Genomic DNA, 24,454 nt, shown 5'->3' with positions numbered 1-24,454 from the left:
TTATCAGGCACGTGTTCTACAAGAAAAATTAGATAAGAGGTTCGGGCTACATTTGGACACTTACAACGATTGGAAGGGAGAGGGTTGGGTGGGGAAAGAAGTCAAGCTCGAGAACGTTCCATTTCTTATTTTTCACACAGGTGAAAAAAATTAAAAAGACTTTCATTTTTGATAGACAGATATCCCAAAACAGGCCCGAGAATTGTACATAAAAGAATTGAGTAAATGATAAATGTGGACATTCAAATATTTGAGGAAGGATAAATTATTTAGTTAAAGGTGCTGGAACAAGGAAATGGTTGACATAACTATGTGAAATGAAAAATAATTCTCATGATCAAAACATTGTACAGAGTTGTTAGGATGATGACAAACGAGGAAACATTTGCAATGTGCATTACTGAAAAAATAGTTCCTTCCTTAATATGTAAAAAAGACAAATCATTAAGAAAAAAGGGCAAAAGTACAAATAGCTAAGACACACCAGAAGAAATACAAATAGCCAACAAATACGACAAAATGTTCCACCTCATTAGTAATCAAAGAAATAAGAATTTTTAAAATGAGGCATTTTCAACCATAAAATCGGTGAAGATTAAAAAAAAAAATAATAGCTAAGCACTCTCACTTATTTTCCCCATGGGAGTAAAAATTGGGACAACTTTGTTAAAGACCAATTTACAACATATCATAAATGTCTTTGCTGTTTTGACCATGAATATATACTTCCAGGAATTTACTTACTTTTAGGAATATGAAGGAAATAGTAATCATGGATATATGTGAAAATTTAGTTATGAAGAAGTTAGTCATACAATCTTCTAATCATAAAAATTTTTATTGGGAACAGTCTAAAAATATCCAACCGTAGAAGACTGATTAAATAAATGTGCCATAATACACAACTAAAATGGACTGCTTTTCTGCCATTAAAAAACTATCATAGAAAACTATTTTAAAATATAGAAATATGTTCACAAGACGTTGTTAAATGAAAAAAAGTTGCAAAAGGATTGATCACGTTTACAAAAAATATCATATTTATGTATAGACACAAGAGCCTAGAATAGGAGATCCCAAAATGCTAACAATATGGTTGGTATTCTTCTAGTTTTTTGGCTAATTCAAAAAATAGTTTTTAAAGCAAGGAATTTTGGGGGAATTCCCTGGCAGTCCAGTGATTAGGGCTTTGTGTTTCCACCGCGCGGGGCGCGGGTTCAATCTCTGGTTGGGGAACTAAGATCCCGTATGCCATGTGGTGTGGTCCAAAAAAATAAGAAATGAAACAAGGAATTCTTGAACTTTCCTAAAAGTAATTATTTCCAAAGACAATCCTAATTTTCTAAGCTTGCAGCTTAAATGTTACTGCCTCTGTGAAGCCTTTTCCAGCCCTTTTATGCAATAATTTGTCATGCCTTGCTCTGATTTCCCCATGATCTTTTATCTTCAGATAAAAGAAAGCTCAGCAATCTGTCCATCTAGAGACCAAGTTATTCCAAGAACTAGGCCTAATGGAAGTTTGTCTTGACCGCTAGCCTGGAAGGAGCGGTGGGAACTCCTCTCCATCAAGCCTGGGTCCTGCCTGCCTCCAGGGTGGACCCAGAGTGGAGTGAGGACGGACACACGTGGGAGTGAAGGAGCTGCACGCAGTCGCTGGCCTCCAGCAGCTTGTGCTCCGCCAGCTTGCGGGTGCGCTCCGTCCGTGCCAGGGCCACCTTCCTCTCCTCCGGCTCCTCCAGCAAGAGGCCATTCCTGCGCTCCACGAGGGCCAGCTGCTCCTTGTGGTACTCGCTGCTCCTCAGGGTGTCATCCAGATGCAACTGGGAGTCGTTCACGAGAAACCAGTGGTGAGACCGGAGCCCAGGGCAGGCTGAGGTCCCGCCAGGTCCTCCAGGGGCCGTGCACTCACCTTGAGCTGGCTCTGGACTGAGCACAGGTATTTCTGGGTCTCTGCCACCTGGCGGTTGGAGTGGCCCAGCTGAATCTCCATCTCACTGAGGTCTCTCTCCATCTTCTTCTTCAGCCTCAGAGCAACATTCCGGCTCCAGATCTCAGCATCCAGCACGCTTTGCATGGCTTTTGTTGCCCGCTGGCTGTTTCTTTTCAGCTGCTCGATTTCTTCTTCCTTCTCAGTGATCTTGCGGTGAAGCTCAGATTTCAGCTGGTTCAACTCTAGCTGGACACGCAAAATCTTGCCCTCTTCATGCTTCAAGGAACCCTGATAAAAGTAAAGGAGTGATTGGGATTGCCGGGGGCAGCCACCTTCTTGAATGAGGTTTTTCATCCCCATTAGGATAAAAAGGGTATTATTAGGCTCATTTTACAAATAAATAGAACAGTACTCAAAAAGATCAAACAGTTTGCTCCCAAATTGTTACTAGTAATGAAACTAGAATTGAAGCTTTGTTGTTAACAATCTTATGTCTTGAGAAGGACAGAGCATCGTTTTCAATTAATAAAAATTTTGATTACTGTGTCTTTTTAAATAGTGACCATAAGTCAGGAGCCAACCTCTGCTCAAAAAAGACAGAGAAAGACAGAGGAATTGCTCTCCTGTTATCCTGCATAGTGCAAATTTCCCTAGACCCTCTTAAGCATCCGCCCCTCACTGGCCACAGCTGGTGATAGCATCAGGATCCTGCACTCTTTGGACCACACAGAATTCCCAGCAGCCAAAGATGACCTTGTATAACTCTCTGTTAAAACTAAGGGATTCTGAGCTGGCTCTCAGGATGTTTGGTGATTGAGTTCTTGCTTTCTGAGAGGAAGACGTTGAGGACATAATGAACAAGTTTATTTATTCAATAGGAGAAATACGATGGACTAGAGAACACTCATGAGGCGAGGCAGCAGAGAGCAGCTGGTCCCCCCCAGGGTGGGGGTGGGGCTGGATTCTTCCCATTGGAGCCCCAGTGCCTCCTGCAGGAAGGGCCCCTGGGGGTGGTCTAGTCCCCTTCCTCAGCGCCCCGCCCTCCTTCACTTCTCAGACAAGTGCCTCCACCTCTTCCAGGGCAGCCTGGAGGTCTGACTTTTCTTGCTGCACTCGCTTCCTGGTCTTCTCCAATTCCTGAAGATTCTTGCTCATTTCCGCAATCTGCATGGTTAAGTCGGAAATCTCTTCTGCAAAGCACAGGCTTGATTTAGGCTGTTTTCACAGGCTCTGTCTGATAGCACCGGCATTTGCCAGGGAATTTGGGGATTGGTGATTCATTCATGACCTTCATATAGGAGAGGACAAAGACAGGGAAACCTTTCGGGGGAGGTGTCGACAAGACACAGGTGTGTGGCCTCACCTGAAGATGCAGAGGGAGGAACAACAGAACACCTGTATGACCCTGAACCTTCACACGGTACACAAAAGGGTCACAGAGAGGACCGGGGGAGACTACTGTGGAGAAAACACATAGAATCATGGTCTCAGAAATAGAAGGGGCTTTAGAGGGCATTGGGTCTGGTCTAGTTTTGTAGGACAGCGGTCTGAGATCCTAAGGGATCTAGTGACAGGATCAAGGACACAAAGCCATGTAGAGACAGAATCCATGGAAGATATGTTCTGTAGAAGAGCACGGAGCTTAGCAGCCCAGCGAACCCTCTGTTCTCGAGAACAAGGCTTGACTGTGACTATGCCTTACATTGGGGAAGTTTGGGTCCCAGGGTAAAGTGAATAGATGTGAGGATTTTGTGGGGAATCGGGAAGGAGGAGGCTGTGGCCAAATGGGGGAGTGGTGGCCAGAAGAGAAGGGGGGCTGTCACACCCCTGTGACGGGAAGACAGCTGGGGGCTGTGACATACCTGTGATGGGGAGACAGTTGGGGGCAGTCACATACCTGTGATGTAGAGACGACTGGGGGCTGTCACATACCTGTGATGGGGAGAGAGTTGGGGGCTGTCAGGCACCTGTGGTGCAGAGACAGCTGGGGGCTGTCACATACCTGTGATTGGGAGACAGCTGGGGGCTGTGACTCACCGGTGATGGGGAGAGAGATGGGGACTGCCACCTACCTGTGATGGGGAGAGAGCTGGGGGCTGTCACGCACCTGTGATGTGGAGACAGCTTGGGGTTGTCACATACCAGTGATGGGTAGAGAGCTGAGGGCTGTCAACCAGATGAGAAGGGGAGAGGGCTGGGGGCTGTCACACACCTGTGATATGGAGACAGGTGGGGACGGTCACACACCTGTGATGTGGAGACAGCTGGGGGCTGTCACATACCTGTGATGGGGAGAAAGTTGGGGGCTGACACATACCTGTGATGGGGAGAAAGTTGGGGGCTGTCAGGCACCTGTGATGGGGAGAGACCTGGGGGCTGTCACATACCTGTGATGCGGAGACAGCTGGTGTCTTTCAGATACCTGTGAAGTGGAGACAGTTGGGGGCTGACACATACCTGTGATGGGGAGAAAGTTGGGGGCTGTCAGGCACCTGTGACGAGGAGAGAGCTGAGGGCTGTCACATACCTGTGATGGGGAGAAAGCAGGGGGCTGTCACTCACTTGTGATAGGGAGAGACCTGGGGGCAGTCGCACACCTGTGATGGGAGAGAGCTGGGGGCTGTCACTCACCTGTGCTGGGGAGAGAGCAGGGGGCTGTCACACACCTCTGATGGGAAGAGAGCTAGTGGTTGTCACATACCTGTGATGTGGAGACAATGGGGGCTGTCACATACCTGTGATGGGGAGAAAGTTGGGGGCTGTCAGGCTCCTGTGATGCGGAGACAGCTGGGGGCTGTCAGGTACCTGTGATGGGGAGAGACCTGGTTGTTGTCACTCACCTGTGATGTGGAGAGAGCAGGGGGCTGTCACACACCTGTGATGGGGAGAGAGATGGGGACTGTCACATACCTGAGTCCCTGAGACAGTTGGGGGTTGTCACATACCTGTGATGGGGAGAGAGCTGGAGGCTGCCACTCACCTGTAATGGGGAGAGAGAGGGGGTCTCTCACTCACCAGGGATGGGGAGAGAGCTGGGTGCTGTCACCCACCTGTGAATGGAAGAGAGCTGGGCATTGTCACGCACCTGTGATATGGAGACAACTGGGGAAGGTCACACACCTGTGATGGGGAGAGAGCTTGGGGTTGTCACATAACAGTTATGTGGAGAGAGCTGGGGGCTGTCACCTATAATGGGGAGACAGCTGGGGGCTGTCATATACCTGTGATGTGGAGACAGCTGGGGCCTGTCATATACCTGTGATGGGGAGACAGCTGGGGGCTGTCACTCACCTGTGATGGGGAGAGAGCTGTGGGCTGTCACATACCTGTGAGGCGGAGACAGCTGGGGGTTTTCACAAACCTGTGATAGGGAGAGAGTTGGGGCCTGTCTGGCACCTGTGATGCGGAGACCGCTGGGGGCTGTCACATACCTGTGATGGGGAGAGAGCTGGAGCCTGTGAGACACCTGTGATGAGGAGAGATTTTGGGGCTGTCACTCACCTGTGATGGGGAGAGAGCTGGCGTCTGTCACACACTTGTGATGGGGAGAGAGATGGGGACTGTCACATACCTGTGATGTGGAGACAGCTGGGCGCTGTCACATACCTATGATCGGGAGAGAGTTGGGGGCTGTCAGGCACCTGTGATGAAGAGAGAGCTTGGGACTATCACATACTTGTGATGGAGAGACATCTGGGTGCCGTCACTCACCTGTGATGGGGAGAAAGCTGGGGGTTGTCACACACATGTAATGGGGAGAGAGATGGGGACTGTCACATACCTGTGATGATGAGACAGCTGTGTGCTGTCACATAGCTGTGATGCGGAGAGAGCTGGGAGCTGTCACACACCTGTGCAGGGGAGAGATCTGGGGGTGTCACACACCTGTGATGGGGAGAGGGATGGGGGCTGTGAAACACCTGTGATGGTAAGAGAGCTGGAGGCTGTCATATACCTGTGATGGGGAACACCTGGAGGCTGTCACTCACCTGTGATGGGGAGAAAGCTGGGGTCTGTCACATACGTGAGATGTGGAGACAGTTGAGTGCTGTCACATACCTGAGATAGGGAGAGAGCTGGGGGTTGTCACATACCTGTGATGGGGAGAGAGCTGGGGGTTGTCACATACCTGAGATGGGGAGAGTTGGGGCCTGTCAGGCACATGTGATGCGGAGACAGCTGTGGGCTGTCACATACCTGTGATGCGTAGAGAATTGAGGGCTGTCCAGCACTTGTGATGCGAAAAAATCAGGGGGCCGTCACATACCTGTAATGTGGAGACATGTGGGGGCTATCACATACTTGTTATGGGGAGAGAGTTGAGGGATGTCAGGCACCTGAGATGCGGGGACAGCTGGGGGCTGTCATATACCTGTGATGGGGAGAGAGCTGGGGGTTTACAATCACCTGAAATGGGGAGAGAGCTGGGGTCTGTCACACACCTGTAATGGGGAAAGCGATGGGGACTCTCAAACTCCTGTGATGGGGAGAGACCTTGGGGCTGTCAGATACCTGTGATGCGGAGACAGCTGGTGTCTTTCACATACCTGTGATGTGGAGATAGCTGGGGGTTGACACATACCTGTGATGGGAAGAAAGTTGGTGGCTGTCACACACCTGTGAATGGGAGAGAGCTGGGCGTTGTCACTCACCTGAGATATGGAGACACCTGGGGACGGTCACACACCTGTGATGGAGAGAGAGCTGGGGTCTGTCACCAACTTGTGAAGGGCAGAGAACTGGGGGCTTTCACACACCTGTGATATGGAGACAGCTGGGGGCTGTCACATACCTGTGATGCGGAGACAGCTATTTGCTGTCTCATACTTGTGATGTGGAGACACCTTGGGGCTGTCACATACCTGTGATGGGGAGAGAGCTAGGGGCTGTCACTCACCTGTGATGGGGAGAGAGATGTGGGCTGTCACACACCTGTGATGGGGAGAGAGATGGGAACTGTCAAACACCAGTGATGGGAAGAGAGGTGGGGGCTGACAAATACCTGTGATGTGGAGACTGCTGGGGCCTTTCACATACATGTGATGGGGACAGAGTTGGGGGCTCTCAGGCACCTGTGATGAAGAGACAGCTGGGAGCTGTCACAAACCTGTGATGGGGAGAGAACTGGGGGCTGTCACTCACCTGTGATGGGGAGAGAGCTGGGGGCTGTCACTCACCTGTAATGAGGAGAGAGATGGGGGCTGCCTCTCACCTGTGATAGGGAGAGAGCTGGGGGCTGTCACCCACCTGTGAACGGGAGAGAGCTGAGCGTTGTCACTCACCTGTGATATGGAGACAGCTGGGGACGGTCAAACACCTATGATGGGGAGAGAGCTTGGGGTTGTCACATACCTGTGATATGGAGAGAGCTGTGGTCTATCACATACCTATAATGGGGAGACAGTTGGGGTCTGTGACATACCTGTGATGGGGAGAGAGTTGGAGGCTGTCACGCACCTGTGAGGCGGAGACAGCTGTGGATTGTCACATACCTATCATGGGGAGAGAGCTGGGGCAGTCTCTCCCCTGTGATGGGGAGAGAGCTGGGGGCTGTCACATACCTGTGATTCGGAGAGAGCTGGTGGCTGTCACATACCTGTGATGTGGAGTCAGGTGGCGGCTGTAACATTCCAGTGATGGGGAGAGAGCTGGGGGCTTTTACTCACCCTGTGGTTGGAAGAGAGATGGGGGCTGTCATTCACCTGTGATGGGGAGAGAGCTGGGGTCTGTCACATATCTGTGATGGGGACAGAGCTGGGGGCTGTCACATACCTGGAATGGGGAGAGAGTTAGGGATTGTCACATAGTTGTAATGCTGAGACAGCTGAGGGATGTCACACACTGGTGATGGGGGGAGAGATGGGGGCTGTCACTCACCTGTAATGGGGAGAGAGCTGTGGGCTGTCACACACCTGTGATGGGGAGAGAGATGGGGGCTGTCACATACCTGTGATTGGCAGAGAGTTGGGGGCTGTCGATCACCAGTGATGCGGAGTCAGCTGCGGGCTCTCACATACCTGTGATCTGGAGAGAGTTGTGGGCTTTCATTAACCTGTTATAGAGAGAGAGCTCGGGTCTCTCACACACCTGTAATGGGGAGATAGCAGGGGGCTGTCTCTCACCTGTGATGGGGAGAGAGCTGTGGCATGTCGCTCACCTGTGATGGGGAGAGAGCTGGGGGCTGTCACACACCTGGAAGGGGAGAGAGATGGGGACTGTCAAACACCTGTGATGGAGAGAGAGCTGGGACTCACACATACTTGTGATGCGGAGACATGTAGTGGCTGTCACATACCTGTGATGTGGAGATACTGGTGTCTGTCACATACCTGTGATGGGGAGAGTGTTGGGGGCTGTCAGGCACCTATGATGTGGAGACACCTGGTGGCTGTCACATACCTGTGATGGGGAAAGAACTGAGGGCTTACAATGACCTGTGATGGGGAGAGAGCTGGGATCTCTTACTCACCTGAAATGGGGAGAGAGCTGGGGTCTGTCACACACCTGTGATGGGGAAAGAGATGGGGACTGTCAAACACCTGTGATGGGGAGAGACCTGGGGTCTGTAAGATACCTGTGATGCAGAGACTACTGGTGTCTTTCACATACCTGTGATGTAGAGACGACTGGGGATTGACACATACCTGTGATGGGGAGAAAGCTGGGACCTATCACTCACCTGTGATGGGGAGAGAGCTGGGGTCTGTCGCACACCAGTGATGGGGAGAGAGCTGGGGGTTGTCACTCACCTGTGATGGGGAGAGAGCTGGGGCTCACACATACCTGTGATGCGTAGACAGCTAGTGGTTGTCACATACCTGTGATGTGGAGACAATGGGCGTTCTGACATACCTATGATGGGGAGAGAGGTGGGGGCTGTTAGGCTCCTGTGATGTGGAGACAGCTGGGGGCTCTCAAATACCTGTGATGGGGAGAGAGCTGGGAGCTGTCACTCACCTGTGATGGGGAGAGAGCTGGTGGCTGTCACACACCTGTGAATGGGAGAGAGCTGGGCATTGTCACTCACCTGTGATATGGAGACACCTGGGGACGGTCACACACCTGTGATGGGGAGAGAGCTGGTAGCTGTCACTCACTTGTGATGGGGAGAGAGATGGGGGCTGTCACATACATGTGTTGGAGCGATACATAGGGGCTGTCACCCACCTGTGAAAGGGAGAGAGCTGGGGGCTTTCACGCACCTGTTATATGGAGACAGCTGGGGATGGTCACACACCTGTGATCGGGAGAGCGCTGGGGGCTGTCACTCACTTGTGATGAGGAGAGAGCTGGGGGCTCACACATACCTATGATACAGAGACAGCTAGTGGTTGTTACATCCCTTTGATGTGGAGACAATGGCGGTTGTGACATACCTGTGATAGGTAGAGAGTTGGGGGCTGTTAGGCTCCTGTGATGCGGAGACAGATGGGGGCTCTCAGATACCTGTGATGGGGAGAGAGCTGGGATTTCTTACTCACCTGAAATGGGGAGAGAGCTGGGGCCTGTCACACACCTCTGATGGGGAAAATGATGGGGACTGTCAGATACCTGTGATGCGGAGACAGCTGGTGTCTTTCACATACCTGTGATGCGGAGAGAGCTGTGGGCTGTCTCATACCTGTGATGGGGAGAGAGCTGGGGGCCGTCACTCACCAGTGATGGAGAAAAAGCTGGGGGATATCACACACCTGTGATGGGGAGAGAGCTTGGGATTGTCACGCACCTGTGATGGGGAGAGAGATGGGGATTGTAACTTACTTGTAATTCTAAGACAGCTGGGGTCTGTCACACTGCTGTGATTGGGAGAGAGCTGGGGGCTGTCACTCACCGGGGATGGGGAGATAGCTGGGGGATGTCACACACCTGTGAATTGAAGGGAGCTTGGGGCTGTCACTCACTCGTGAAGGGGAAAGAGATGGGGACTGGCAAACACTTCTGATGGGGAGAGTGCTGGGGCCAGTCACATACCTGTGATGCGGAGTCAGGTAGTTGCTGTCACATACTTGTGATGTGGAGACAGCTGGGGGTGTCACAAACCTGTGATGGGGAGAGAGCTGGGGGGATCACTCACCTGTGATGGAGAGAGAGCTGGGGGCTTCACACACCTGTGATGGGTAGAGAGCTGGGGGCTGTAACTCACCTGTGATGGGGAGAGAGCTGGTGTGTTTCACATACCTGTGATGTGGAGACAGCTCGGGGTTGACACATACCTGTGATGGGGAGAAAGTTGGGGGCTGTCAGGCTCCTGTGATGCGGAATCAGCTGGGGGCTGTCACATACCTGTGATGGGGAGAAAGCTGGGGCCTATCACTCACCTCTGATGCGGAGAGAGCTGGGCATGTCGCACACCTGTGATGGGGAGAGAGCTGGGGGTTGTCACTCCCCTATGATGGGGAGAGAGCTGGGGCTCACACATACCTGTGATGTGTAGACAGCTAGTGGTTGTCACATACCTGTGATGTGGAGACAATGGGCGTTGTGACATAACTATGATGGGGAGAGAGTTGGGGGCTGTTAGGCTCCTTTGATGCGGAGATAGCTAGGGGCTCTCAGACACTGTGATGGGGAGAGAGCTGGGTGCTGTCACTCACCTGTGATGGGGCGAGAGCTGGTTGCTGTCACACACCTGTGAATGGGAGAGAGCTGGGCATTGTCACTCACCTGTGATATGGAGACACATGGGGATGGTCACACACCTGTGATAGAGAGAGAGCTGGGGGCTGTCACTCACTTGTGATGGGGAGAGAGATGGGGGCTGTCACATACATGTGTTGGAGCGATAGCTAGGGGCCGTCACCCACCTGTGAAAGGGAGAGAGCTGGGGGCTTTCACGCACCTGTGATATGGAGACGGCTGGGGACGGTCACACACCTGTGATGGGGAGAGAGCTGGGGGCTGTCACTCACTTGTGATGGGGAGAGAGATGGGGGCTGTGAATCAACTGTGATGGGGCGAGAGCTGGGGGATGTCACCCACCTGTGATATGGAGACAGCTGGGGATGGCAACACACCTGTGATGAGGAGAGAGCTTGGTGTTGTCACATACCTATGATGTGGCGACAGCTGGGGGTTCTCACATACCTGTGATGAGGAGAGACTTGGGGTTTGTCAGGCACCTGTGATGCGGAGACCTCTGGGGGCTGTCACATACCTGTTATGGGGAGAGATCTGGGGGCTGTATCTCACCGGTGATTGGGAGAGAGCTGGGGGATGTCACACACCTGTGATGGGGAGAGAGATGGGGATTGTCACTTACTTGTAATTCTAAGACAGCTGGGGGCTGTCACACTGCTGTGATTGGGAGAGAGCTGGGGGCTGTCTCTCACCGGGGATGGGGAGAGAGCTGTGGGATGTCACACACCTGTGATGGAAAGGGAGCTTGGGGCTCTCACTCACTTGTGAAGGGGAAAGAGATGGGGACTGTCAAACACTTCTGATGGTGAGAGTGCTGGGGCAAGTCACATACATGTCATGCGGAGTCAGGTAGTTGCTGTCACATACTTGTGATGTGGAGACAGCTGGGGGCTGTCACATACCTGTGATGCAGATAGAGCTGGTGGCTGTCACATACCTGTGATGTGGAGACAGCTTGCGGCTGTAACATACCTGTGATGGGGAGAGAGTTGGGAGCTGTCAGGCACCTTTGATGCGGAGACAGCTGGGGGCTGTCACATACTTGTGATGGGGAGACAGCCGCGGGCCGTCACTCACCTGTGATGGGGAGAGTGCTGGGGGCTGTCACACACCTGTGATGGGGAGAGAGATGGGGACTGTCACATACCTGTGAGGCGGAGACAGCTGGGGGTTGTCACACACCTGTGATGGGGAGAGAGTTGGGTCCTGTCAGGCACTTGTGATGCGGAGAGAGCTGGGGACTGTCACATACCTGTGATGTGGAGACAGCTGGGGCCTGTCATATACCTGTGATGGGGAGAGAGCTGGGGGCTATCACTCACCTGTGATGGGGAAAGAGCTGGGGGCTGTCACACACCTGTGATGCGGAGAGAGCTGGGGATTGTCACATACTTGTAATGCTGAGACAGCTGGGGACTCTCAAACACCTCTGATGGGGAGAGAGCTTGGGGTTGCCCCATACCTGTGATGTGGAGACAGCTGGGGGCTGTCACATACATAAATGGGGAGACAACTGGGGGCAGTCACATACCTGTGATGTGGAGACAGCTGGGGCCTGTCAAATACTTGTGATGAGGAGAGAGTTGGGGGCTGTCACATACTTGTGATGCAGAGAGAGCTGGGAGCTGTCACACACCTGTGATGGGGAGAGAGTTGGGGATTGTCACATATTTGTAATGCTGAGACAGCTGGGGGCTGTCACACACCGGTGATGGGGGTAGAGCTGGGGGCTGTCACTCACCGGTGATGGAGAGAGAGATGGGGACTGTCACATACCTGTTATGCTGAGACAGCTGGGGGCTGTCACATACCTGTGATGGGGAGAGAGCTGGGGGCTGTCACATACCTGTGATGTGGAGACAGGTGGGGGCTGTCACATACCTGTGATGGGGAGAGAGCTGGGGGCTGTCTCTCACCTGTGATGGGGAGAGAGCTGGGGGCTGTCATCCACCTGTGAAGGGGAGAGAGCAGGGCGTTGTCACTCACCTGTGATATGAAGACAGCTGGGGACGGTCAAACACCTATGATGGGGAGAGAGCTTGGGTTTGTCACATACCTGTGATATAGAGACAGCTGTGGTCTATCACATACCTATAATGGGGAGACAGCTGGGGGCTGTGACATACCTGTGATGGGGAGAGAGTAGGCGGCTGTCACGCACCTGTGATATAGAGACAGCTGGGGACGGTCACACAACTGTGATGGGGTGAGAGCTGGTGGCTGTCACTCACTTGTGATGGGGAGAGAGATGGGGGCTGTCAATCAACTGTGATGGGGCGAGAGCTGGGGGCTGTCATCCACCTGTGAAGGGAAAAGAGCTGGGGCTTTCTTGCACCTGTGATATGGAGACAGCTGGGGATGGTCACAAACCTGTGACGAGGAGAGAGCTTGGCGTTGTCACATACCTGTGATGTGGAGACAGCTGGGGGCTGTCACATACCTGTGATGGGGCGAGACTTGGGGTTTGTCATGCACCTGTGATGCGGAGACAGCTGGGGGCTGTCACATACCTGTGATGGGGAGAGAGCTGGGGGCTGTAACTCACCGGTGATGGGGAGAGAGCTGTGGGATGTCACACACCTGTGATGGGGAGAGAGCTTGGGGTTGTCACACACATGTGATGGGGAGAGAGATGGGGATTGTCACTTACTTGTAATGCTAAGACAGATGGGGGCTGTCACACTGCTGTGATTGGGGGACACCTGGGGGCTGTCACTCACCGGGGATGGGGAGAGAGCTGGGTGCTCACACATACCTATGATGCAGAGACAGCTAGTGTTTGTCACATCCCTGTGATGTGGAGACAATGGGGGTTGTGACATACCTGTGATGGGGAGAGAGTTGGGGGCTGTTAGGATCCTGTGATGCGGAGAAAGATGGGGTCTCTCATATACCTGTGATGAGGAGAGAGCTGGGATCTCTTGTTCACTTGAAATGGGGAGAGAGCTGGGGTCTGTCACACACCTGTGATGGGGAAAGAGATGGGGACTGTCAAACACCTGTGATGGGGAGACACCTGTAGGCTGTCAGATACCTGTGATGCGGAGACAGCTGGTGTGTTTCACATACCTGTGATGTGGAGACAGCTGGGGGTTGACACATACCTGTGAAGGGGAGAAAGTTGGGGGCTGTCAGGCTCCTGTGATGCGGAATCAGGTGGGCGCTGTCACGTTCCTGTGATGGGGCGAAAGCTGGGGTCTATCACTCACCTGTGATGGGGAGAGAGCTGGGATCTGTCGCACACCTGTGATGGGGAGAGAGCTGGGGCTCACACATACCTGTGATGCGTAGACACCTATTGGTTGTCACATACCTGTGATGTGGAGACAATGGGCGTTGTGACATAACTGTGATGGGGAAAGAGTTGGGGGCTGTTAGGCTCCTGTGATGCGGAGACAGCTCGGGGCTCTCAGATACCTGTGATGGGGAGAGAGCTGGGGGCTGTCACTCACCTGTGATGGGGAGAGAGCTGGTGGCTGTCACACACCTGTGAATGGGAGAGAGCTGGGCATTGTCACTCACCTGTGATTTGGAGACACCTGGGGACGGTCACACACCTGTGATGGGGAGAGAGCTGGGGGCTGTCACTCACTTGTGATGGGGAGAGAGATGGGGGCTGTCACATACATGTTGTGGAGCGATAGCTAGGGGCCGTCACCCACCTGTGAAAGGGAGAGAGCTGGGGGCTTTCACGCACCTGTGATATGGAGACAGTTGGGGTCATTCACACACCTGTGATGGGGAGAGAGCTGGGGGCTGTCACTCACTTGTGATGGGGAGAGAGATGGGGGCTGTGAATCAACTGTGATGGGGCGAGAGCTGGGGGCTGTCACCCACCTGTGAAGGGGAAAGAGCTGGGGGCTTTCACGCACCTGTAATATGGAGACAGCTGGGGATGGTCACACACCTGTGATGAGGAGAGAGCTTGGCGTTGTCACATACCTATGATGTGGCGACAGCTGGGGGTTCTCACATACCTTGATGGGGAGAGACTTGGGGTTTGTCAGGCACCTCTGATGCGGGAACAGCTGGGGGCTGTCACATACCAGTGATGGGGAGAGAGCTGGGGGATGTAACTCACTGGTGATGGGGAGAGAGATGGGGGATGTCACACACCTGTGATGGGGAGAGACCTTGGGGTTGTCACACACCTGTGATGGGGAGAGAGATGGGGATTGTCACTTAATTGTAATTCTAAGAGAGCTGGGGGCTGTCACACTGCTGTGATTGGGAGAGAGCTGGGGGATGTCACTCACCGGGGATGGGGAGAGAGCTGGGGGCTGTCACTCACCGGTGATGGGGAGAGAGATGGGGACTGTCACATACCTGTTATGCTGAGACAGCTGGGGGCTGTCACATACCTGTGATGGGGAGAGAGCTGAGGGCTGTCACTCACCTGTGTTCAGGAGAGAGCTTGGGGCTGTCACCCACCTGTGATATTGAGACAACTGGGGACGGTCACACACCTGTGATGGGGAGAGAGCTTGGCTTTGTCACATACCTGTGATGTGGAGACTGCTGGGGGCTATCATATACTTGTAATTGGGAGAGGGCTGGGGGCCGTCACTCACCTGTGATGGGGAGACAGCTTCTGGCTGTCACACACCTGTGATGGGGAGAGAGATGGGGACTGTCACATACCTGTGATGCTGTTACAGCTGGGGGCTGTCACATACTTGTGATGGGGAGAGAGCTAAGGGCTGTTACTCACCTGAGATGGGAAGAGAGATGGGGTATGTCAATCACCTGTGATGGGGAGAGAGCTGGGGCTGTCACGCACCTGTGATATGGAGACAGCTGGGCTCGGTCACACACCTGTGATGGGGAGAGAGTTGGGGTCTGCCAGGCACCTATTATGCGGTGACACCTGGGGTCTGTCAACTACCTCTGATGGGGAGAGAGCTGGGGGGTGTCACTCACCTGTGATGGGGAGAGAGCTCGGGGCTGTCACCCACCTGTGAAGGGAAGAGAGCTGGGCGTTGTCATGCACCTGTGATATGGAGATAGATGCGGACGGTCACACACCTGTGATGGAGGGAGAGCTGGGGGCTGTCACACACCTGTGATGGCGCGGGAGATGGGGCCTGTCAAACACCTGTGATGGGGAGAGAGCTGGGGGCTGTCACACACATGTGATGTGGAGAGAGCTGGGGGTGTCACTTACCTGTGATCGGGAGAGAGCTGGGGGCTGTCACACACCTGTGAAGGGGAAGGGATGGGGACTGTCACTCCCCTGTGATGGGGAGAGAGCTGGGGACTGACACACCTGTGATGGGGAGAGAGCTGGGGGCTGTCACTCACCTCTAATGGGGAGAGAGCTCGCGGCTATCACACACCTGTGATGGGGAAAGACATGCGGACTGTCAAACACCTGTGATGGGGAGAGACCTGGGGGCTGTCACATACCTGTGATGCGGAGACAGCTGGTGTCTTTCACATACCTGTGATGTGGAGACAGCTAAGGGCTAACACATACCTGTGATGGGGAGAAATTTGGGTACTTTCAGGCATCTGTGATATGGAGACAGCTGGGAGTTGTCACATACCTGTGATTGGGAGAAAGCTGGGGTCTGCCACTCACCTATGATGTGGAGAGAGCTGGTGGCTATCACACAGCTTTGATGGGGAGAGAGATGGGGACTGTCACATACCGGTGACACTGAGACAGCTGGGGGCTGTCACATAACTGTGACGGGTAGAGCTGGGGGCCGCCACTCACCTGTGATGGGGAGAGAGCTGGGGGCTGTCACTCACCGGTGATGGGGAGAGAGATGGGGGATGTCACACACCTGTGAAGGGGAAGGGATGGGGACTGTCACTCCCCTGTGATGGGGAGAGAGCTGGGGACTGACACACCTGTGATGGGGAGAGAACTGGGGGCTGTCACATACCTGTAATGTGGAGACAGCTAAGGGCTAACAAATACCTGTGATGGGGAGAAAGTTGGGTGCTGTCAGGCATCTGTGATGTGGAGACAGCTGGGAGTTGTCACATACCTGTGATTGGGAGAAAGCTGGGGTCTGTCACTCACCTATGATGTGGAGAGAGCTGGGGGCTATCACACAGCTTTGATGGGGAGAGAGATGGGGACTGTCACATACCTGTGACGCTGAGACAGCTGGGGGCTGTCACATAACTGTGATATGGAGACAGCTGGGGCCTGTCAAATACTTGTGATGGGTAGAGAGTTGGGGCCTGCCACGCACCTGTGAGGCGGAAACAGCTGTGGTTTGTCACATGCGTATCATGGGGATAGCTGGTGTCTCTCACACACCTGTGATAGGGAGAGAGCTGGGGGCTGTCACACACCTGTGATGGGGAGAGAGCTGGGGGCTGTCACTCACTTATGATGTGGAGAGAGCTGGGGGCTATCACACAGCTTTGAAGGGGAGAGAGATGGGGACTGTCACATACCTGTGACGCTGAGACAGCTGGGGGCTGTCACATAACTGTGACGGGTAGAGCTGGGGGCCGCCACTCACCTGTGATGGGGAGAGAGCTGGGGGCTGTCACTCACCTGTAATGAGGAGAGAAATGGGGGCTGTCTCTCACCTGTGATGGGGAGAGAGCTGTGGGCTGTCACCCACCTGTGAAGGGGAGAGAGCTGGGCGTTGTCACTCACCTGTGATATGGAGACAGCTGGGGATGGTCAAACACCTATGATGGGGAGAGAGCTTGGGTTTGTCACATACCTGTGATATAGAGACAGCTGTGGTCTATCACATACCTATCATGGGGAGACAGCTGGGGGCTGTGACATACCTGTGATGTGGAGAGAGTAGGAGGCTGTCACGCACCTGTGATATAGAGACAGCTGGGGACGGTCACACAACTGTGATGGGGAGAGAGCTGGTGGCTGTCACTCACTTGTGATGGGGAGAGAGATGGGGGCTGTCAATCAACTGTGATGGGGCGAGAGCTGGGGGCTGTCACCCACCTGTGAAGGGGAAAGAGCTGGGGCTTTCTCGCACCTGTGATATGGAGACAGCTGGGGATGGTCACAAACCTGTGACGTGGAGAGAGCTTGGCGTTGTCACATACCTGTGATGTGGAGACAGCTGGGGGCTGTCACATACCTGTGATGGGGAGAGACTTGGGGTTTGTCAGGCACCTGTGATGCGGAGACAGCTGGGGGCTGTCACATACCTGTGATGGGGAGAGAGCTGGGGGCTGTTACTCATCGGTGATGGGGAGAGAGCTGTGGGATGTCACACACCTGTGATGGGGAGAGAGCTTGGGTTTGTCACGCACCTGTGATGGGGAGAGAGATTGGGATTGTCACTTACTTGTAATGCTAAGACAGCTGGGGGCTGTCACACTGCTGTGATTGGGAGAGAGCTGGGGGCTGTCACTCACCGGGGATGGGGAGAGAGCTGGGGCTAACACATACCTATGATGCAGAGACAGCTAGTGGTTGTCACATCCCTGTGATGTGGAGACAATGGGGGTTGTGGCATACCTGTGATGGGGAGTGAGTTGGGGTCTGTTAAGCTCCTATGATGCGGAGACACCTGAGGGATGTCACATACCTGTGATGGGGAGAGAGCTGCGGACTGTCAAACACCTATGATGGGGAGAGAGCTGGGGGCTGTCACTCACCTGTGATGTGGAGACTGCTGGTGGCTGTCACATACCTGTGATGGGGAGAGAGCTGGAGGCTGTCACTCACCTGTGGTGGGGAAAGAGCTGGGGGCTGTCACACACCTGTGATGGGGAGAGAGTTGGGGATTGTCACATACTTGTAATGCTGAGACAGCTGGGGGCTGTCACACATCGGTGATGGGGGTAGAGCTGGGGGCTGTCACTAACCGGTGATGGGGAGAGTGATGGGGACTGTCACATACCTATTATGCTGAGACAGCTGGGGGCTGTCACATACCTGTGATGGGGAGAGAGCTGGGGGCTGTCACTCACCTGTGATCAGGAGAGAGCTTGGGGCTGTCACCCACCTGTGAAGGGGAGAGAGCTTGGGGCTTTCACGCACCTGTGATATGGAGACAACTGGGGACGGTCACACACCTGTGATGGGGAGAGAGCTTGGCATTGTCACATACCTGTGGTGTGGAGACTGCTGGGGGCTATCATATACCTGTAATTGGGAGAGTGTTGGGGGCCGTCACTCACCTGTGATGGGGAGACAGCTTCTGGCTGTCACACACCTGTGATGGGGAGAGAGATGGGGACTGTCACATACCTGTGATGCTGTTACAGCTGGGGGCTGTCACATACGTGTGATGGGGAGAGAGCTGAGGGCTGTTACTCACCTAAGATGGGAAGAGAGATGGGGTATGTCGATCATCTGTGATGGGGAGAGAGCTGGGGGCTGTCACTCAACTGTCATGGGGAGAGAGATGGGGGCTGTCCCTCACCTGTGATGTGGAGAGAGCTGGGGGCTGTCACATTCCTGTGATGTTGAGACAGCAGGGGGCTGTCACATACCAGTGATGGGGAGAGAGCTCGGGACTGTCACGCACCTGTGATGCGGACACAGCTAGAGGCTGTCACATACCTGTGATGGGGAGAGAGTTGGGGGCTCTCAGGCACTTGTGATCCGGAGACAGCTGGGGGCTGTCACATACCTGTGATGGGGAGAGTGCTGGGGGCTGTCACTCACCTGTGATGGGTAGAGAGCTGGTGGCTGTCACATCCCTGTGATGTGGAGACAGGTGGCGGCTGTAACACACCTGTGATGGGAAGCGAGATGGGGGATGTCAATCACCTGTGATGGGGAGAGAGCTGGAGGCTGTCACATACCTGTGAAGGGGAGAGTGCTGGGGTCTGTCACGCAACTGTGATGGGGAGAGTGTGGGGGGCTGACATGTAACTGTGATGCGGTGACAGCTTTGGGCTGTCAAATATCTCTGATGGGGATAGTGCTGGGGGCTCTCACGCATGGGTGATGGGAAGAGAGCTCGGGGTTGTCACACACCTGTGATGGGGAGAGAGATGGGGACTGTCAAACACCTGTGATGGGGAGAGAGCTGGGTGCTGTCACTCACTTTTCAAGGCGAGAGAGCTGGGGCTTTCACACACGTGTGATGGGGAGAGAGATGGGGACTCTCAAACACCTGTGATGGGGAGAGAGCTGGGGGCTGTCACCCACGTGTGATGGGGAGAGAGCTGGGGGCTGTCACATACCTGTGATGGGGAGAGAGTTGAGGGCTGTCAGGCATCTGTGATGCAGAGACAGCGGGAGGCTCTCATATACCTGTGATGGGGAGAGAACTGGGGGCTGTCACACACCTGTGATGCGGAGAGAGCTGGGGGCTGTCCCTCACCTGTGATCGGGAGAGTGCTGAGGTCTGTCACACACCTGTGAAGGGGAGAGAGATGGGGACTGTCAAACACCTGTGATGGAGAGAGAGCTGGGGCTCACACATACTGGTGATGCGGAGAAAACTAGTGGCTGTCTCATACCTGTGATGTGCAGATACTGGGGTCTGTCACATACCTGTGATGGGGAGAGAGTTGGGGGCTGTCAGGCACCTGTCATGTGTAGACAAATTGGGGCTGTCAGAAACCTGTGATGGGGAGAGACCTGGGGGCTACAATCACCTGTGATGGGGAGAGAGCTGGGGGCTGTCTCACACCTGTGATGGGGCAAGAAATGGGGACAGTCAAACACCTGTGATGGGGAGAGGCCTGGGGGCTGTCACATACCTGTGAAGGGGGGAAAGTTGGGGGCTGTCAGGTACCTGTCATGTGGAGAGAGTTGGGGGCTGTCACATATCTGTGATGGGGAGAGAGTTGGGGGCTGTCAGGCACCTGTAATCCGGAGACAGCTGGGGGCTCTCCCATACCTGTGATTTGTTTAGGCCTGGGTGCTCTCACATACCTGTGATGGCGAGAGTGCTGGGGGCTGTCACGCACCTGTGATGGGAAGATAGATGGGGACTGTGAAACACCTGTGTTGGGGAGAGAGAAGGGGGCTGTCAGACACCTATGATTGGGAAAGGTGTTGGAGGCTGTCAGTCACCTGTGATGCGGATAAAGCGGGTGGCTGTTACATACCTGTGATGTGGAGACAGCTGGGGGCTGTCACTCACCTGTGATGGGGAGAGAGCTGGGTGCTGTTACCCACCTGTGATGGGGAGAGAGCTGGGGGCTGTCACACACTTGTGATGGGGAGACAGATGGGGGCTGTAACTTACCTTTAATGGCGAGAGAGCTGGAGGCTTTCACACACCTGTGATGTGGAGAGGGATGGGGACTGTCAAACATCTGTGATGGGGAGAGAGCTTGGGGCTGTCACATATCTGTGATGGGGAGAGAGATGGGGATTGTCAAACACCTGTGTTGCGGAGACAGCTGTGGCCTGTCACATACCTGTGATGTGGAGACAGGTGGGGGCTGTCACATACCTGTGATGAGGAGAGAGCTGGGGGCTGTCAGGCACCTGTGATGCGGAGAGAGCTGGCGGCTGTCACATACCTGTGATGGGGAGAGTGCTGGGGTCTGTCACTCACCCGTGAAGGGGGGAGTGCTGGGTGCTGTCACACACCTGTGATGGGGAGACAGATGGGAGCTGTAACTCACCTTTGATGACGAGGGAGCTGGGGGCTTTCACACACCTATGATGTGGAGAGGGATGGGGACTGTCAAACACCTGTGACGGAGAGAGAGCTTGGGCCTGTCACACATCTGTAATGGGGAGAGAGCTGGGGGCTGTTACACTCCTGTGATGGGGAGAGAGCTGGGGGCTGTCCCTCACCTGTGATCGGGAGAGAGCTGGGGGCTGTCACACACCTGTGAAGGGGAGAGAGATGGGGACTGTGAAACACCTGTGATGGAGAGAGAGCTGGGGCTCACACATACTGTTGATGCGGAGACAACTAGTGGCTGTCTCATACCTGTGATGTCCAATTACTGTGGTCTGTAACATACCTGTGATGGGGAGAGAGATGGGGGCTGTCAGGCACCTGTGATGCGGAGACAGCTGGGAGCTGTCACATACCTGTGATGGGGAGAGGGTTGGGGTCTCTCAGGCACCTGTGATGTGGAGACACCTGTGGTCTGTCACAAACCTGTGATGAGGAGAGAGCAGGGGGCTACAATCACCTGTGATGGGGAGAGAGCTGGGTTCTGTCACTCACCTGTGATTGCTAGAGAGCTGGGGGCTGTCACTCACCTGTGATCGGGGAGAGATGGTAGCTGTCACACACCTTTGATGGGGAGAAGCGGGGGTCTGTCACATACCTTTGATGCGGAGACTACTGGTGGCTGTCACATACCTGTGATGTGGAGACAGCTGGGGGCTGTCACATACCTGTGATGGGGAGAGAGTTGGGGGCTATCAGGCACCTATGATGCGGAGATAGCTGCGAGCTGACACATACCTGTGATGGGGAGAGTGCTGGGGGCTCTCACATACCTTAGATGGGGACAGAGCTGGGGGCTGTCACTCACCTGTGATGCGGAGACAGTTGGGGGCTGTCACATACCTGTGATGTGGAGACAGCTGGAGGCTGTCACATACCTGTGATGGGGAGAGTGTTGGGGGCTTTCATTCACCTGTGATGCAGAGACAGCTGGGGGCTGTCATATACCTCAGATGGGGAGAGAGCTGGGGGCTATCACTCACCTGTGACAGGGAGAGAGCTGGGGGCTCTCACACACCTGTTATGGGGGGAGAGATGAGTACTGTCACATACCTGTGATGGAGGGAGAAATGGGGACTGTCAAACACCTGTGATGGGGAGAGAGCTGGGGGTCACACATACCTGTGATGTGGAGACAGCTGGGGGCTCTCACATACCTGTGATGGGGAGAGAGTTGGGGACTGTCTCTCACCTGTGATTGGGAGAGAGCTGGGGGCGTCAGACACCTGTGATGAGTAGAGAGCTGTGGGCTGTCACTCACCTGTCATGGGGAGAGAGCTGGCGGCTGTCACACACCTCTGATGGGGAGCCAAATGGGGACCGTCAAACACCTGTGATGGGGAGAGAGCTGGGTCTGTCACATACCTTTGATGCGGAAAGTACTGGTGGCTGTTACATTCCTGTGCTGCGCAGACAGCTGCTGGCTGTCACATACCTGTGATGCGGAGACAGCCGGGGGCTGTCTCATACCTGTGATGGGGAGAGAGTTGGGGGCTGTCGGGCATCTGTGATGCGAAGACAGCTGGGGGCTGTCCCATACCTGTGATTGGGAGAGAGCTGGGGGCTGTCACTCACCTGTGATGGGGGGAGAGATGGGGAATGTCACATACCTGTAATAGCCAAAGCAGTCTTGAGGGGAAAAAACGGAGCTGGAGGAATCAGACTCCCTGACTTCAGACTATACTACAAAGCTACAGTAAGCAAGACAATATGGTACTGGTACAAAAACAGAAACATAGATCAATGGAACAAGATAGAAAGCCCAGAGATAAACCCACACACCTATGGTCAACTAATCTATGAAAAAGGAGGCAATGATATACAATGGAGAAAAGACAGTCTCTTCAATAAGTGGTGCTGGGAAAACTGGAAAGCTACATGTAAAAGAATGAAATTAGAATACTCTCTAACACCATACACAAAGGTAAACTCAAAATGGATTAGAGACCTAAATGTGAGAATGGAAACTATAAAACTCTTAGAGGAAAACATAGGAAGAACACTCTTTGACATAAATCACAGCAAGATCTTTTTTGATCCACCTCCTAGAATAATTGAAATAAAAACAAAAATAAACAAATGGGACCTAATGAAACTTCAAAGCTTTTGCACAGCAAAGGAAACCATAAACAAGATGAAAAGACAACCCCCAGAATGGGAGAAAATATTTGCAAACGAATCAACGGACAAAGGATTAATCTCCAAAATATATAAACAGCTCATTCAGCTCAATATTAAAGAAACAAACACCCCAATCCAAAAATGGGCAGAAGACCTAAATAGACATTTCTCCAAAGAAGTCATACAGACGGCCACGAAGCACATGAAAAGATGCTCAACATCACTAATTATTAGAGAAATGCAAATCAAAACTACAATGAGGTATCACCTCACACCAGTTAGAATGGGCATCATCAGAAAATCTACAAACAACAAATGCTGGAGAGGGTGTGGAGAAAAGGGAACCCTCTTGCACTGTTGGTGGGAATGTAAATTGATACAGCCACTATGGAGAACAATATGGAGGTTCCTTAAAAAACTAAAATTAGAATTACCATATGACCCAGCAATCCCACTACTGGGCATATACCCAGAGAAAACCGTAATTCAAAAAGACACATGCATCCGAATGTTCACTGCAGCACTATTTACAATAGCCAGGTCATGGAAGCAACCTAAATGCCCATCAACAGACGAATGGATAAAGAAGTGTGGTACATATATACAATGGAATATTACTCAGCCAGAAAAAGGACCGAAAGTGAGTCATTGGTTGAGACGTGGATGGATCTAGAGACTGTCGTACAGAGTGAAGTAAGTCAGAAAGAGAAAAACAAATATCGTATATTAACGCATGTATGTGGAACCTAGAAAAATGGTACAGATGAGCCGGTTTGCAGGGCAGAATTTGAGACACAGATGTAGAGAATGGACATATGGACACCAAGGAGGGAAAACTGCGGTGGGGTGGGGATGGTGGTGTGCTGAATTGGGCGATTGGGATTGACATGTATACACTGATGTGTATAAAATTGATGCCTAATAAGAACCTGCAGTATAAACAAACAAACAAACAAAACAACTAATACTAAACTTTCATTGGGTTATTTGTATGGCAATATGTTAATATAAATGTTTCAGACATCACATGAAATTTCTAAAAATCTTATATGTTCTGGTATAATGTTATAAGTCATAATCCTAGTTATTACTTTAAAATGTATATCTCAGAAATAACTAATTTTCTTGTCAACTGCATTATTATGAACTTTCATCAGATCTTTAACTG

General features: G+C 53.0%; 1 protein-coding gene across 1 annotated transcript in view; it reads right to left on the bottom strand.

Moving 5' to 3' along the window:
* LOC309621350 (myosin-8-like) overlaps positions 1-24,454 on the bottom strand; it is a gene marked incomplete at its 3' end in the record, with an annotated part of 56,840 nt that overhangs the window by 541 nt on the left and 31,845 nt on the right. The window lies entirely within an intron of this gene.

This window comes from Balaenoptera borealis, assembly GCF_965194805.1.
Source record: "Balaenoptera borealis genome assembly, contig: HAP1_SCAFFOLD_332, whole genome shotgun sequence".
NCBI classification, from domain to species: domain Eukaryota; kingdom Metazoa; phylum Chordata; class Mammalia; order Artiodactyla; family Balaenopteridae; genus Balaenoptera; species Balaenoptera borealis.
The sequence above is the reverse complement of the archived record's forward strand: the minus strand, read 5'-3'. Positions and strand labels throughout refer to the sequence as shown.